Here is a 12,500-nt window from a genome sequence, read left to right as displayed (position 1 = left end):
ACTAGCTGCTGAGTGGAGTAGAGTACTAGCTGCTGAGTAGAGTACAGTACTAGCTGAGTAGAGTACAGTACTAGCTGAGTGGAGTACAGTACTAGCTGAGTGGAGTAGAGTACTAGCTGCTGAGTGGAGTAGCGTACTAGCTGCTGAGTGGAGTACAGTACTAGCTGAGTGGAGTAGAGTACTAGCTGAGTGGAGTAGAGTACTAGCTGAGTGGAGTAGAGTACTAGCTGAGTGGAGTAGAGTACTAGCTGAGTGGAGTAGAGTACTAGCTGAGTGGAGTAGAGTACTAGCTGAGTAGAGTAGAGTACTAGCTGAGTGGAGTAGAGTACTAGCTGAGTGGAGTACAGTACTAGCTGAGTGGAGTAGAGTACTAGCTGAGTGGAGTAGAGTACTAGCTGAGTGGAGTAGAGTACTAGTTGAGTGGAGTACAGTACAGAGATGGTACTTACACAGCCATTCTGCAAACTGGTTACAATGTGGTGATATGTTGTGTCTCTCTCTCTCTCTCTCTCTCTCTCTCTCTCTCTCTCTCTCTCTCTCTCTCTCTGTCTCTCTCTCTGTCTCTCTCTCTCTCTGTCTCTCTCTCTCTCTCTCTCTCTCTCTCTCTCTCTCTCTCTCTCTCTCTCTGTCTCTCTCTCTCTCTCTCTGTCTCTCTCTCTCTCTCTCTCTCTCTGTCTCTCTCTCTCTGTCTCTCTCTCTGTCTCTCTCTCTGTCTCTCTCTCTCTCTCGTTTCTCTCCCGGTTTAACCCAGATATCAAATTCCCCCAGGCTTCACTGAACAATGGAGCTTTTATCAATGTAGCACATACATCACACCACGTACACACACACACACACACACACACGTACGATGTGTAATTACGTTTTGCAAGCTTATATCATGATGTGGAAAATATTTAACAACGGGGTCGCAAACTTGTAACTTGACATTTGAATACATTCAATAAGATTTGCAAGCATTTAATTTATTTTCAGAATTATTACAAGTCCATTTACGAGTATAAATATTCTGCTGTGAATCAAAAATACACTTGCAGATTTTGAATCTGCGCGGGCTCTGAGTTCTGTCACGGTTGTCACGTTTTCAAGAGATGCGTAAACTTGTATAAAGTTTTGTACGTTTGAAGAAAGAGATTCACAAGTAAAAATGTGATTTGAGCAGCTCTGGGGAGCCGGACCTTATACTCCTGTCCAATCAGTTCGCTCTGCCAAAACCGCAACTATTGGCTGAATTGTTCCATCAACAAATCTCAGGAAGTAGCTACCCACGTGAGCAAGCCAGGACGAGGTAAATAAAACCAAAGCGATCTACTTGAAGGTAATCATCTCTTTTATTTGTTTTGGATAGATTTATTTGTGAAAAGGCATGACATTAGTTTGCTTATCAAGTGAAATACAGTGCATTCGGAAAGTATTCAGACCCCTTCCCTTTTTCCACATTTTGTTACGTTACAGCCTTATTCTAAAATGGATTAAATAAAATAAAAAATCATCAATCTACACACAATACCCCATAATGACAAAGTGAAAACAGTTTTTTAGAATTTTTGCAAAGGTATTACAAATAAAAAACAGAAATACCTTACTTACATAAGTATTCAGACCCTTTGCTATGAGACTCGAAATAGGTAAATTGTGGTAAATTCCATTGAAGGAACATGATTTGGAAAGGCACACACCTGTCTATTTAAGGTCCCAGAGTTGACAGTGCATGTCAGAGCAAAAACCAAGACATGAGGTCGAAGGAATTGTCCGTAGAGCTCAGAGACAGGATTGTGTCAAAGCACAGATCTGGGGAAGGGTACCAACAAATTTCTGTAGCATTGAAGGTCCCCAAGAACACAGTGGCCTCCATCATTCTTAAATTGAAGAAGTTTGGAATCACCAAGACTCTTCCTAGAGCTGGCCGCCCGGCCAAACTGAGCAATCGGGGAAGAAGGGCCTTGGTCAGGGAGGTGACCAAGAACCTGATGGTCACTCTGACAGAGCTCCAGAGTTATTCTGTGGAGATGGGAGAACCTTCCAGAAGGACAACCATCTCTGCAGCACTCCATTAACCAGGCCTTTATGATAGAGTGGCCAGACGGAAGCCACTCCTCAGTAAAAGGCACATGACAGCCCGCTTGGAGTTTGCCAAAAGGCACCTAAAGGACTCTCTGACAATGAGAAACAATATTCTTTGGTCTGATGAAATCAAGATTGAACTCTTTGGCCTGAATGCCAAGCGTCACATCTGGAGGAAACCTGGCACCATCCCTACGGTGAAGCATGGTGGTGGCAGCATCATGCTGTGGGGATGTTTTTCAGCAGCAAGGACTGGGAGTCTAGTCAGGATCGAGGGAAAAATGAACGGAGCAAAGTACAGAGAGATCCTTGATGAAAACCTGCTCCAGAGCGCTCAGGACCTCAGACTGGGGCGAAGGTTCACCTTCCAACAGGACAACGACCCTAAGCACACAGCCAAGACAACGCAGGAGTGGCTTCGGGACAAGTCTCTGAATGACCTTGAGTGGCCCAGCCAGAGCCCAGACTTGAACCCGATCGTACATCTCAAGAGAGACCTGAAAATAGCTGTGCAATGACGCTCCCCATCCAACCTGACAGAGCTTGAAAGGATCTGCAGAGAAGAATGGGAGAAACTCCCCAAATACAGGTGTGCCAAGCTTGTAGCGTCATACCCAAGAAGACTCGAGGCTGTAATCGCTGCCAAAGGTGCTTCAACAAAGTACTGAGTAAAGGGTCTGAATACTTATGTAAATGTGATATTTCAGTTGTGGTTTTTTAATCAATTTGCTAAAATGTCTAAAAACCTGTTTTTGCTTTCTCGTTATGGGGTATTGTGTGTAGATTGATGAGGATAAAAAAATAAAAATAAGGCTATAACGTAACAAAATGTGGATAAAATATTTCAGAATGCACTGTATAATGGTATCAGCCATTGCAGTGACAGCCACTATTGGGTTAGCAAGCTGGTCTCTGATATTCATCCTAGCTTTACTATCAACTGGCTAGCTTCATCAGGCAGCTTTACTATCAACTGGCTAGCTTCATCAGGCAGCTTTACTATCAACTGGCTAGCTTCATCAGGCAGCTTTACTATCAACTGGCTAGCTTCATCAGGCAGCTTTACTATCAACTGGCTAGCTTCATCAGGCAGCTTTACTATGAACTGGCTAGCTTCATCAGGCAGCTTTACTATCAACTGGCTAGCTTCATCAGGCAGCTTTACTATGAACTGGCTAGCTTCGTCAGGCAGCTTTACTATCAACTGGCTAGCTTCATCAGGCAGCTTTACTATCAACTGGCTAGCTTCATCAGGCAGCTTTACTATCAACTGGCTAGCTTCATCAGGCAGCTTTACTATCAACTGGCTAGCTTCATCAGGCAGCTTTACTATCAACTGGCTAGCTTCATCAGGCAGCTTTACTATCAACTGGTTAGCTTCATCAGGCAGCTTTACTATCAACTGGCTAGCTTCATCAGGCAGCTTTACTATCAACTGGCTAGCTTCATCAGGCAGCTTTACTATCAACTGGCTAGCTTCATCAGGCAGCTTTACTATCAACTGGCTAGCTTCATCAGGCAGCTTTACTATCAACTGGCTAGCTTCATCAGGCAGCTTTACTATCAACTGGCTAGCTTCATCAGGCAGCTTTACTATCAACTGGCTAGCTTCATCAGGCAGCTTTACTATCAACTGGCTAGCTTCATCAGGCAGCTTTACTATGAACTGGCTAGCTTCATCAGGCAGCTTTACTATCAACTGGCTAGCTTCATCAGGCAGCTTTACTATCAACTGGCTAGCTTCATCAGGCAGCTTTACTATCAACTGGCTAGCTTCATCAGGCAGCTTTACTATCAACTGGCTAGCTTCATCAGGCAGCTTTACTATCAACTGGCTAGCTTCATCAGGCAGCTTTACTATGAACTGGCTAGCTTAATCAGGCAGCTTTACTATGAACTGGCTAGCTTCATCAGGCAGCTTTACTATCAACTGGCTAGCTTCATCAGGCAGCTTTACTATCAACTGGCTAGCTTCATCAGGCAGCTTTACTATCAACTGGCTAGCTTCATCAGGCAGCTTTACTATGAACTGGCTAGCTTCATCAGGCAGCTTTACTATCAACTGGCTAGCTTCATCAGGCAGCTTTACTATGAACTGGCTAGCTTAATCAGGCAGCTTTACTATCAACTGGCTAGCTTCACCAGGCAGCTTTACTATGAACTGGCTAGCTTCATCAGGCAGCTTTACTATGAACTGGCTAGCTTCATCAGGCAGCTTTACTATCAACTGGCTAGCTTCATCAGGCAGCTTTACTATGAACTGGCTAGCTTCATCAGGCAGCTTTACTATGAACTGGCTAGCTTCATCAGGCAGCTTTACTATGAACTGGCTAGCTTCATCAGGCAGCTTTACTATGAACTGGCTAGCTTCATCAGGCAGCTTTACTATCAACTGGCTAGCTTCATCAGGCAGCTTTACTATGAACTGGCTAGCTTCATCAGGCAGCTTTACTATGAACTGGCTAGCTTCATCAGGCAGCTTTACTATGAACTGGCTAGCTTAATCAGGCAGCTTTACTATCAACTGGCTAGCTTCATCAGGCAGCTTTACTATGAACTGGCCAGCTTCATCAGGCAGCTTTACTATCAACTGGCTAGCTTCACCAGGCAGCTTTACTATGAACTGGCTAGCTTCATCAGGCAGCTTTACTATGAACTGGCTAGCTTCATCAGGCAGCTTTACTATCAACTGGCTAGCTTCATCAGGCAGCTTTACTATGAACTGGCTAGCTTCATCAGGCAGCTTTACTATGAACTGGCTAGCTTCATCAGGCAGCTTTACTATGAACTGGCTAGCTTCATCAGGCAGCTTTACTATGAACTGGCTAGCTTCATCAGGCAGCTTTACTATCAACTGGCTAGCTTCATCAGGCAGCTTTACTATGAACTGGCTAGCTTCATCAGGCAGCTTTACTATGAACTGGCTAGCTTCATCAGGCAGCTTTACTATGAACTGGCTAGCTTAATCAGGCAGCTTTACTATCAACTGGCTAGCTTCATCAGGCAGCTTTACTATGAACTGGCCAGCTTCATCAGGCAGCTTTACTATCAACTGGCTAGCTTCATCAGGCAGCTTTACTATGAACTGGCTAGCTTCATCAGGCAGCTTTACTATGAACTGGCTAGCTTCATCAGGCAGCTTTACTATGAACTGGCCAGCTTCATCAGGCAGCTTTACTATCAACTGGCTAGCTTCATCAGGCAGCTTTACTATCAACTGGCTAGCTTAATCAGGCAGCTTTACTATCAACTGGCTAGCTTCATCAGGCAGCTTTACTATGAACTGGCTAGCTTAATCAGGCAGCTTTACTATCAACTGGCTAGCTTCATCAGGCAGCTTTACTATCAACTGGCTAGCTTCATCAGGCAGCTTTACTATCAACTGGCTAGCTTAATCAGGCAGCTTTACTATGAACTGGCTAGCTTCATCAGGCAGCTTTACTATGAACTGGCTAGCTTCATCAGGCAGCTTTACTATCAACTGGCTAGCTTCATCAGGCAGCTTTACTATCAACTGGCTAGCTTCATCAGGCAGCTTTACTATCAACTGGCTAGCTTCATCAGGCAGCTTTACTATCAACTGGCTAGCTTAATCAGGCAGCTTTACTATGAACTGGCTAGCTTCATCAGGCAGCTTTACTATGAACTGGCTAGCTTCATCAGGCAGCTTTACTATCAACTGGCTAGCTTCATCAGGCAGCTTTACTATCAACTGGCTAGCTTCATCAGGCAGCTTTACTATCAACTGGCTAGCCTAATCAGGCAGCTTTACTATGAACTGGCTAGCTTCATCAGGCAGCTTTACTATCAACTGGCTAGCTTCATCAGGCAGCTTTACTATCAACTGGCTAGCTTAATCAGGCAGCTTTACTATGAACTGGCTAGCTTCATCAGGCAGCTTTACTATCAACTGGCTAGCTTCATCAGGCAGCTTTACTATCAACTGGCTAGCTTAATCAGGCAGCTTTACTATGAACTGGCTAGCTTCATCAGGCAGCTTTACTATCAACTGGCTAGCTTCATCAGGCAGCTTTACTATGAACTGGCTAGCTTAATCAGGCAGCTTTACTATGAACTGGCTAGCTTCATCAGGCAGCTTTACTATCAACTGGCTAGCTTCATCAGGCAGCTTTACTATGAACTGGCTAGCTTCATCAGGCAGCTTTACTATCAACTGGCTAGCTTAATCAGGCAGCTTTACTATCAACTGGCTAGCTTCATCAGGCAGCTTTACTATCAACTGGCTAGCTTAATCAGGCAGCTTTACTATCAACTGGCTAGCTTCATCAGGCAGCTTTACTATCAACTGGCTAGCTTCATCAGGCAGCTTTACTATCAACTGGCTAGCTTCATCAGGCAGCTTTACTATGAACTGGCTAGCTTCATCAGGCAGCTTTACTATGAACTGGCTAGCTTCATCAGGCAGCTTTACTATGAACTGGCTAGCTTAATCAGGCAGCTTTACTATGAACTGGCTAGCTTCATCAGGCAGCTTTACTATCAACTGGCTAGCTTCATCAGGCAGCTTTACTATGAACTGGCTAGCTTCATCAGGCAGCTTTACTATGAACTGGCTAGCTTAATCAGGCAGCTTTACTATCAACTGGCTAGCTTCATCAGGCAGCTTTACTATGAACTGGCTAGCTTCATCAGGCAGCTTTACTATCAACTGGCTAGCTTCATCAGGCAGCTTTACTATGAACTGGCTAGCTTAATCAGGCAGCTTTACTATCAACTGGCTAGCTTCATCAGGCAGCTTTACTATGAACTGGCTAGCTTCATCAGGCAGCTTTACTATCAACTGGCTAAGCTTCATCAGGCAGCTTTACTATCAACTGGCTAGCTTCATCAGGCAGCTTTACTATGAACTGGCTAGCTTCATCAGGCAGCTTTACTATGAACTGGCTAGCTTCATCAGGCAGCTTTACTATCAACTGGCTAGCTTCATCAGGCAGCTTTACTATGAACTGGCTAGCTTCATCAGGCAGCTTTACTATGAACTGGCTAGCTTCATCAGGCAGCTTTACTATCAACTGGCTAGCTTCATCAGGCAGCTTTACTATGAACTGGCTAGCTTCACCAGGCAGCTTTACTATGAACTGGCTAGCTTAATCAGGCAGCTTTACTATCAACTGGCTAGCTTCATCAGGCAGCTTTACTATCAACTGGCTAGCTTCATCAGGCAGCTTTACTATCAACTGGCTAGCTTCATCAGGCAGCTTTACTATGAACTGGCCAGCTTCATCAGGCAGCTTTACTATGAACTGGCTAGCTTCATCAGGCAGCTTTACTATGAACTGGCCAGCTTCATCAGGCAGCTTTACTATGAACTGGCTAGCTTCATCAGGCAGCTTTACTATGAACTGGCTAGCTTCATCAGGCAGCTTTACTATGAACTGGCTAGCTTCATCAGGCAGCTTTACTATGAACTGGCTAGCTTAATCAGGCAGCTTTACTATGAACTGGCTAGCTTCATCAGGCAGCTTTACTATGAACTGGCTAGCTTAATCAGGCAGCTTTACTATCAACTGGCTAGCTTCATCAGGCAGCTTTACTATGAACTGGCTAGCTTCATCAGGCAGCTTTACTATGAACTGGCTAGCTTCATCAGGCAGCTTTACTATGAACTGGCTAGCTTAATCAGGCAGCTTTACTATCAACTGGCTAGCTTCATCAGGCAGCTTTACTATGAACTGGCCAGCTTCATCAGGCAGCTTTACTATGAACTGGCCAGCTTCATCAGGCAGCTTTACTATGAACTGGCTAGCTTAATCAGGCAGCTTTACTATGAACTGGCTAGCTTCATCAGGCAGCTTTACTATGAACTGGCTAGCTTAATCAGGCAGCTTTACTATCAACTGGCTAGCTTCATCAGGCAGCTTTACTATGAACTGGCTAGCTTCATCAGGCAGCTTTACTATGAACTGGCTAGCTTCATCAGGCAGCTTTACTATGAACTGGCTAGCTTAATCAGGCAGCTTTACTATCAACTGGCTAGCTTCATCAGGCAGCTTTACTATGAACTGGCCAGCTTCATCAGGCAGCTTTACTATGAACTGGCTAGCTTCATCAGGCAGCTTTACTATGAACTGGCCAGCTTCATCAGGCAGCTTTAGATGCCAGGGGAAAATGAATATATTTGCTAGTTAACTATCTGATTGATAAAGTTGATAGAAATGCCATAAGCTAGCTAGATAGCTAGCTAGCTAAATTGAAACTGTTGGGGGAAAGCTAGCTAACTAACTTCCACCATTATCACTGCAGTGTAGCTCATTTTAGCTAGGTTTCTAGAAAATAACATATATATATTTGCTAGCTATAATTTAAAGACCTGTTACTGACTTTTGAACACTTTGTTAAACTACTTAATTCCACTGCCTGTTTATTGATTAATTGGTGACTTAAAAAGTTGGCAAGCAAAATGCCTCTCTCAATTTCAATGCAAATAGACTAGCTAGCTAAAAGCAAACTAGTGACAACTTGATCAAGCTTATGAATATGTAAAACTGTTGACTAAATGATGGCACATTAAAGGAAGTTGTGTTTCTCAGCAACTTGAACCAGCAGTGAAAGTTGAGCAGTGAGGTTAATTTCTTCCCCCTCTCTGCTCTTTTCCTCAGGTTGGAGAACATCCCTAAGACCCAGACTTGGGAACCTCCCAGCCACCAGGAAAATAATCTTGTTCTTGGCGTTTATTCACAAGGTTGGATAGAAATAGATCTGCATGTTATTCTCTATCATGCAGAATTGTAGCTTGTAACCTGGGAAGCTCATTCAATAATACAGACGTGGGTGATTTCTGTCCCAGGGGACTGAACCGTGTGCAAGTTTTTGATCGATTTAGACCACAATCAGTTGAATGAGGTGTTAGTGAAGTGCTGGAACAAAGACCTGTACCCTCCTGTGTAAAGAACCTTTGGCTGTCATGACTTCAGTTGACTAAATACAGCCACCATTTTATTTTGTTAATCGATGCAGGTTTGTCGTCTGATTTCCAGGAGCCAGGTGGAGATGAATACAACCATACTCCAAGGCATCCAGGTTGAGGCCTGCTACCAGCAGGAACATGGAGCACCATACTCCAATGCATCCAGGTTGAGGCCTGCTACCAGCAGGAACATGGAGCACCATACTCCAATGCATCCAGGTTGAGGCCTGCTACCAGCAGGACCTCCAAACGCAATAAAGTTTGGTATAAACTACTCATGTTCATTTTTTTGTAGGTTACAAAACAATAACTTTTGTTGGTTCTTCTCATTTGTACTAACTACTATGGGAATTTAAACACCTGACAACATGCAGACTTTCTACGTCAAGACAACAGTTAGAGCGTATGATTCAAAAAGGTTTCAAATCAAGCCTCACATCCAGGGTGAATACATGTTTATTAATGTATAAAGGAGATCACACAGGTGTGCTGACTAAAATATACATCCCAGACAAGACTGAAGAACAGGACAAATAGGCTGGGTTTAGACAGGCGGCCCAAGACTGATCTTTTCTTCCACTAATTGGTCTTTTGACCAATCAGATCAGCTCTGAAAAAGATCTGATGTGAAAAGATCTGATGTGATTGGTCAAAAGACCAATTAGTGGAAAAAAAGATCAGAATTGGGCTGCCTGTCGAAACCCAGCTAGGGACAAGTGAATATAAGTCAGTTGTTGTCTTGGTAGCAGTTTGTATGAATGAGTGGTTGCATACAGTGCATGTTAAATATCTACGAGACAGAGATCAGGAGACTGTCATCAAAGGGAAGGTACCACTGAAGGCCCCAGTATTCAGGCAGGCAGCTTGGGGGTAGAAGGGAAGGTACCACTGAAGGCCCCAGTATTCAGGCAGGCAGCTTGGGGGTAGAAGGGAAGGTACCACTGAAGGCCCCAGTATTCAGGCAGGCAGCTTGGGGGTAGAAGGGAAGGTACCACTGAAGGCCCCAGTATTCAGGCAGGCAGCTTGGGGGTAGAAGGGAAGGTACCACTGAATGCCCCAGTATTCAGGCAGGCAGCTTGGGGGTAGAAGCTGTTGAGAAGTCTGGGAAGGTACCACTGAATGCCCCAGTATTCAGGCAGGCAGCATGAAGCAGATGATGTCACCGTCCAGGTCCTTGTCCCAGCATGCAGTGGCCTGATGGGGAGAGATGACAATAAAGACATGATGTAACTTTCATCACCAAAGCCGTGTTAGCATCTACTGCACGTTGCTGAACCATCCAACCATTTTAATTTTGTGTCATTGATATAAAATGGGCAATTCACATACAATATCCAGTTCATAAGCATTGACTCTAACACCTCTAGGTCCCCCTGTAGCTCAGTTGGTAGAGCAAGGCGCTTGCAACGATGCAGTGATGATGGTGGGAGTTGGCTAGCTAGCTTTCCTCAGCAGTTTCAATTTAGCTAGCGAGCTACCCCATAATGACAAAGCGAAAATAGGTTTAGACATTTTTGCAAATTTATTACAAATAAAAACCAGAAATACCTTATTTACATAGGTATTCAATGGCCTCCACTCCTCTTTCTATTCTGGTTAGAGCCAGTTTGTGCTGTTCTGTGAAGGGAGTAGTACACAGCGTTGTACGAGATCTTCAGTTTCTTGGCAATTTCTCGCATGGAATAGCCTTCATTTCTCAGAACAAGAATAGACTGACGAGTTTCAGAAGAAAGTTATTTGTTTCTGGCCATTTTGAGCCTGAAATCAAACCCACAATTGCTGATGCTCCAGATACTCAACTAGTGTCAAGAAGGCCAGTTTTATTGCTTCTTTAATCAGCACAACGTTTTCAGCTGCGCTAACATAATTGCAAAATGGTTTTCTAATGATCAATTAGCCTTTTAAAATGATAAACTTGGATCAGCAAACACAACATGCCATTAGAACACAGGACTGATGGTTGCTGATAATGGGCCTCTGTACGCCTATGTAGATATTCCATTAAAAAATCTGCCGTTTCCAGCTACAATAGCCATTTACAACATTAACAATGTCTACACTGTATTTCTGATCAATTTAATGTTATTTTAATAGACAAAAAATTTGCTTTTCTTTCGAAAACAAGGACATTTCTAAGTGACCCCAAACCTTTGAACGGTAGTGTGTATTTAGTCTTCCCCTGGCATCTAAAGCTGTCAATGCAATGGCTGGTCTGGAGTTCGTCTGAAATGGACCATTATATTTCACTCGATAAGCAAACTAATGTCATGCCTTTTCACCAAAAAATCAATGAGCACAGATAAAAGAGATGATTACGTTCAAGTAGGTCGTTTTGGTTTCATTTACCTCGTCCTCGTTTGATGGAACATCCAGCCGCTGGCTGTGGTTTTGGCAGAAGGGAACTGATTGGTCAGGAGTAAAAGGTCCGGCCCCCAGAGCTGCTCAAATACATTTTTTTACTTGTGAATCTCTTTCTACAAACGTACAAAACTTTATACAAGATTACGAATCTCTTGATCAAATCAAATGTGACAACAGTGACAAAACTCAGAGCGCGAGCAGATTCAAAATCTAAAAGTGTATTTTTGATTCACAGCAGAATATTCATACTTGTGAATGGACATTATAATCCCATACTCTCTCTCTCTCTCTCTCTCTCTCTCTCTCTCTCTCACACACAGACACTCTAGGATTAGGGTTTGTATTTATCATATTTGAACTTGACTGGAGGTGTGCATATCTCCACACACAACTAACCCTCCCTAACCCTAACCCCAACCCTAACCCTAACCTTAACCCCCAACCCTAACCCTCCCTAACCCTAACCCCAACCCTAATCCTAACCCTAACCCTAATCCTAACCCCAACCCTAACCCTAACCCTAACCTTAACCCCAACCCTAACCCTCCCTAACCCTAACCCTAACCCTAACCTTAACCCCAACCCCAACCCTAACCCCAACCCCAACCCCAACCCTAACCCCAATCCTAATCCTAACCCTAACCCTAATCCTAACCCTAACCCTAACCCTAACCCTAACCCTAACCCTAACCCTAACCATAATGGTTGAAGTACTAGAACTAAAGCCTGTAACTCTCCAGGACTAGTGCAGGGTTAGAACTAAAGCCTGTAACTCTGTAGGACTAGTGCAGGGTTAGAACTAAAGCCTGTAACTCTGTAGGACTAGTGCAGGGTTAGAACTAAAGCCTGTAACTCTGTAGGACTAGTGCAGGGTTAGAACTAAAGCCTGTAACTCTGTAGGACTAGTGCAGGGTTAGAACTAAAGCCTGTAACTCTGTAGGACTAGTGCAGGGTTAGAACTAAAGCCTGTAACTCTGTAGGACTAGTGCAGGGTTAGAACTAAAGCCTGTAACTCTCCAGGACTAGTGCAGGGTTAGAACTAAAGCCTGTAACTCTCCAGGACTAGTGCAGGGTTAGAACTAAAGCCTGTAACTCTGTAGGACTAGTGCAGGGTTAGAACTAAAGCCTGTAACTCTGTAGGACTAGT

General features: G+C 43.9%; 1 protein-coding gene and 1 long non-coding RNA gene across 2 annotated transcripts in view; both read left to right on the top strand.

Moving 5' to 3' along the window:
• Positions 1 to 12,500, top strand: part of LOC123487731 (caspase recruitment domain-containing protein 11-like) — a gene marked incomplete at its 3' end in the record, with an annotated part of 32,990 nt that overhangs the window by 2,201 nt on the left and 18,289 nt on the right. The gene's annotated exons all lie outside the window — the stretch shown is intronic.
• LOC123487729 lies at positions 1,270 to 9,266 on the top strand. Its single transcript, XR_006659865.1, has 3 exons — positions 1,270 to 1,318; positions 8,685 to 8,767; positions 9,063 to 9,266. It is a non-coding gene; the product is annotated as an uncharacterized LOC123487729 (long non-coding RNA).

The sequence above is a fragment of the Coregonus clupeaformis genome, unplaced genomic scaffold, assembly GCF_020615455.1.
Source record: "Coregonus clupeaformis isolate EN_2021a unplaced genomic scaffold, ASM2061545v1 scaf1817, whole genome shotgun sequence".
Taxonomy (NCBI): domain Eukaryota; kingdom Metazoa; phylum Chordata; class Actinopteri; order Salmoniformes; family Salmonidae; genus Coregonus; species Coregonus clupeaformis.
Note: the sequence above shows the minus strand (reverse complement) of the source record. Positions and strands in the feature narration are given on the sequence as shown.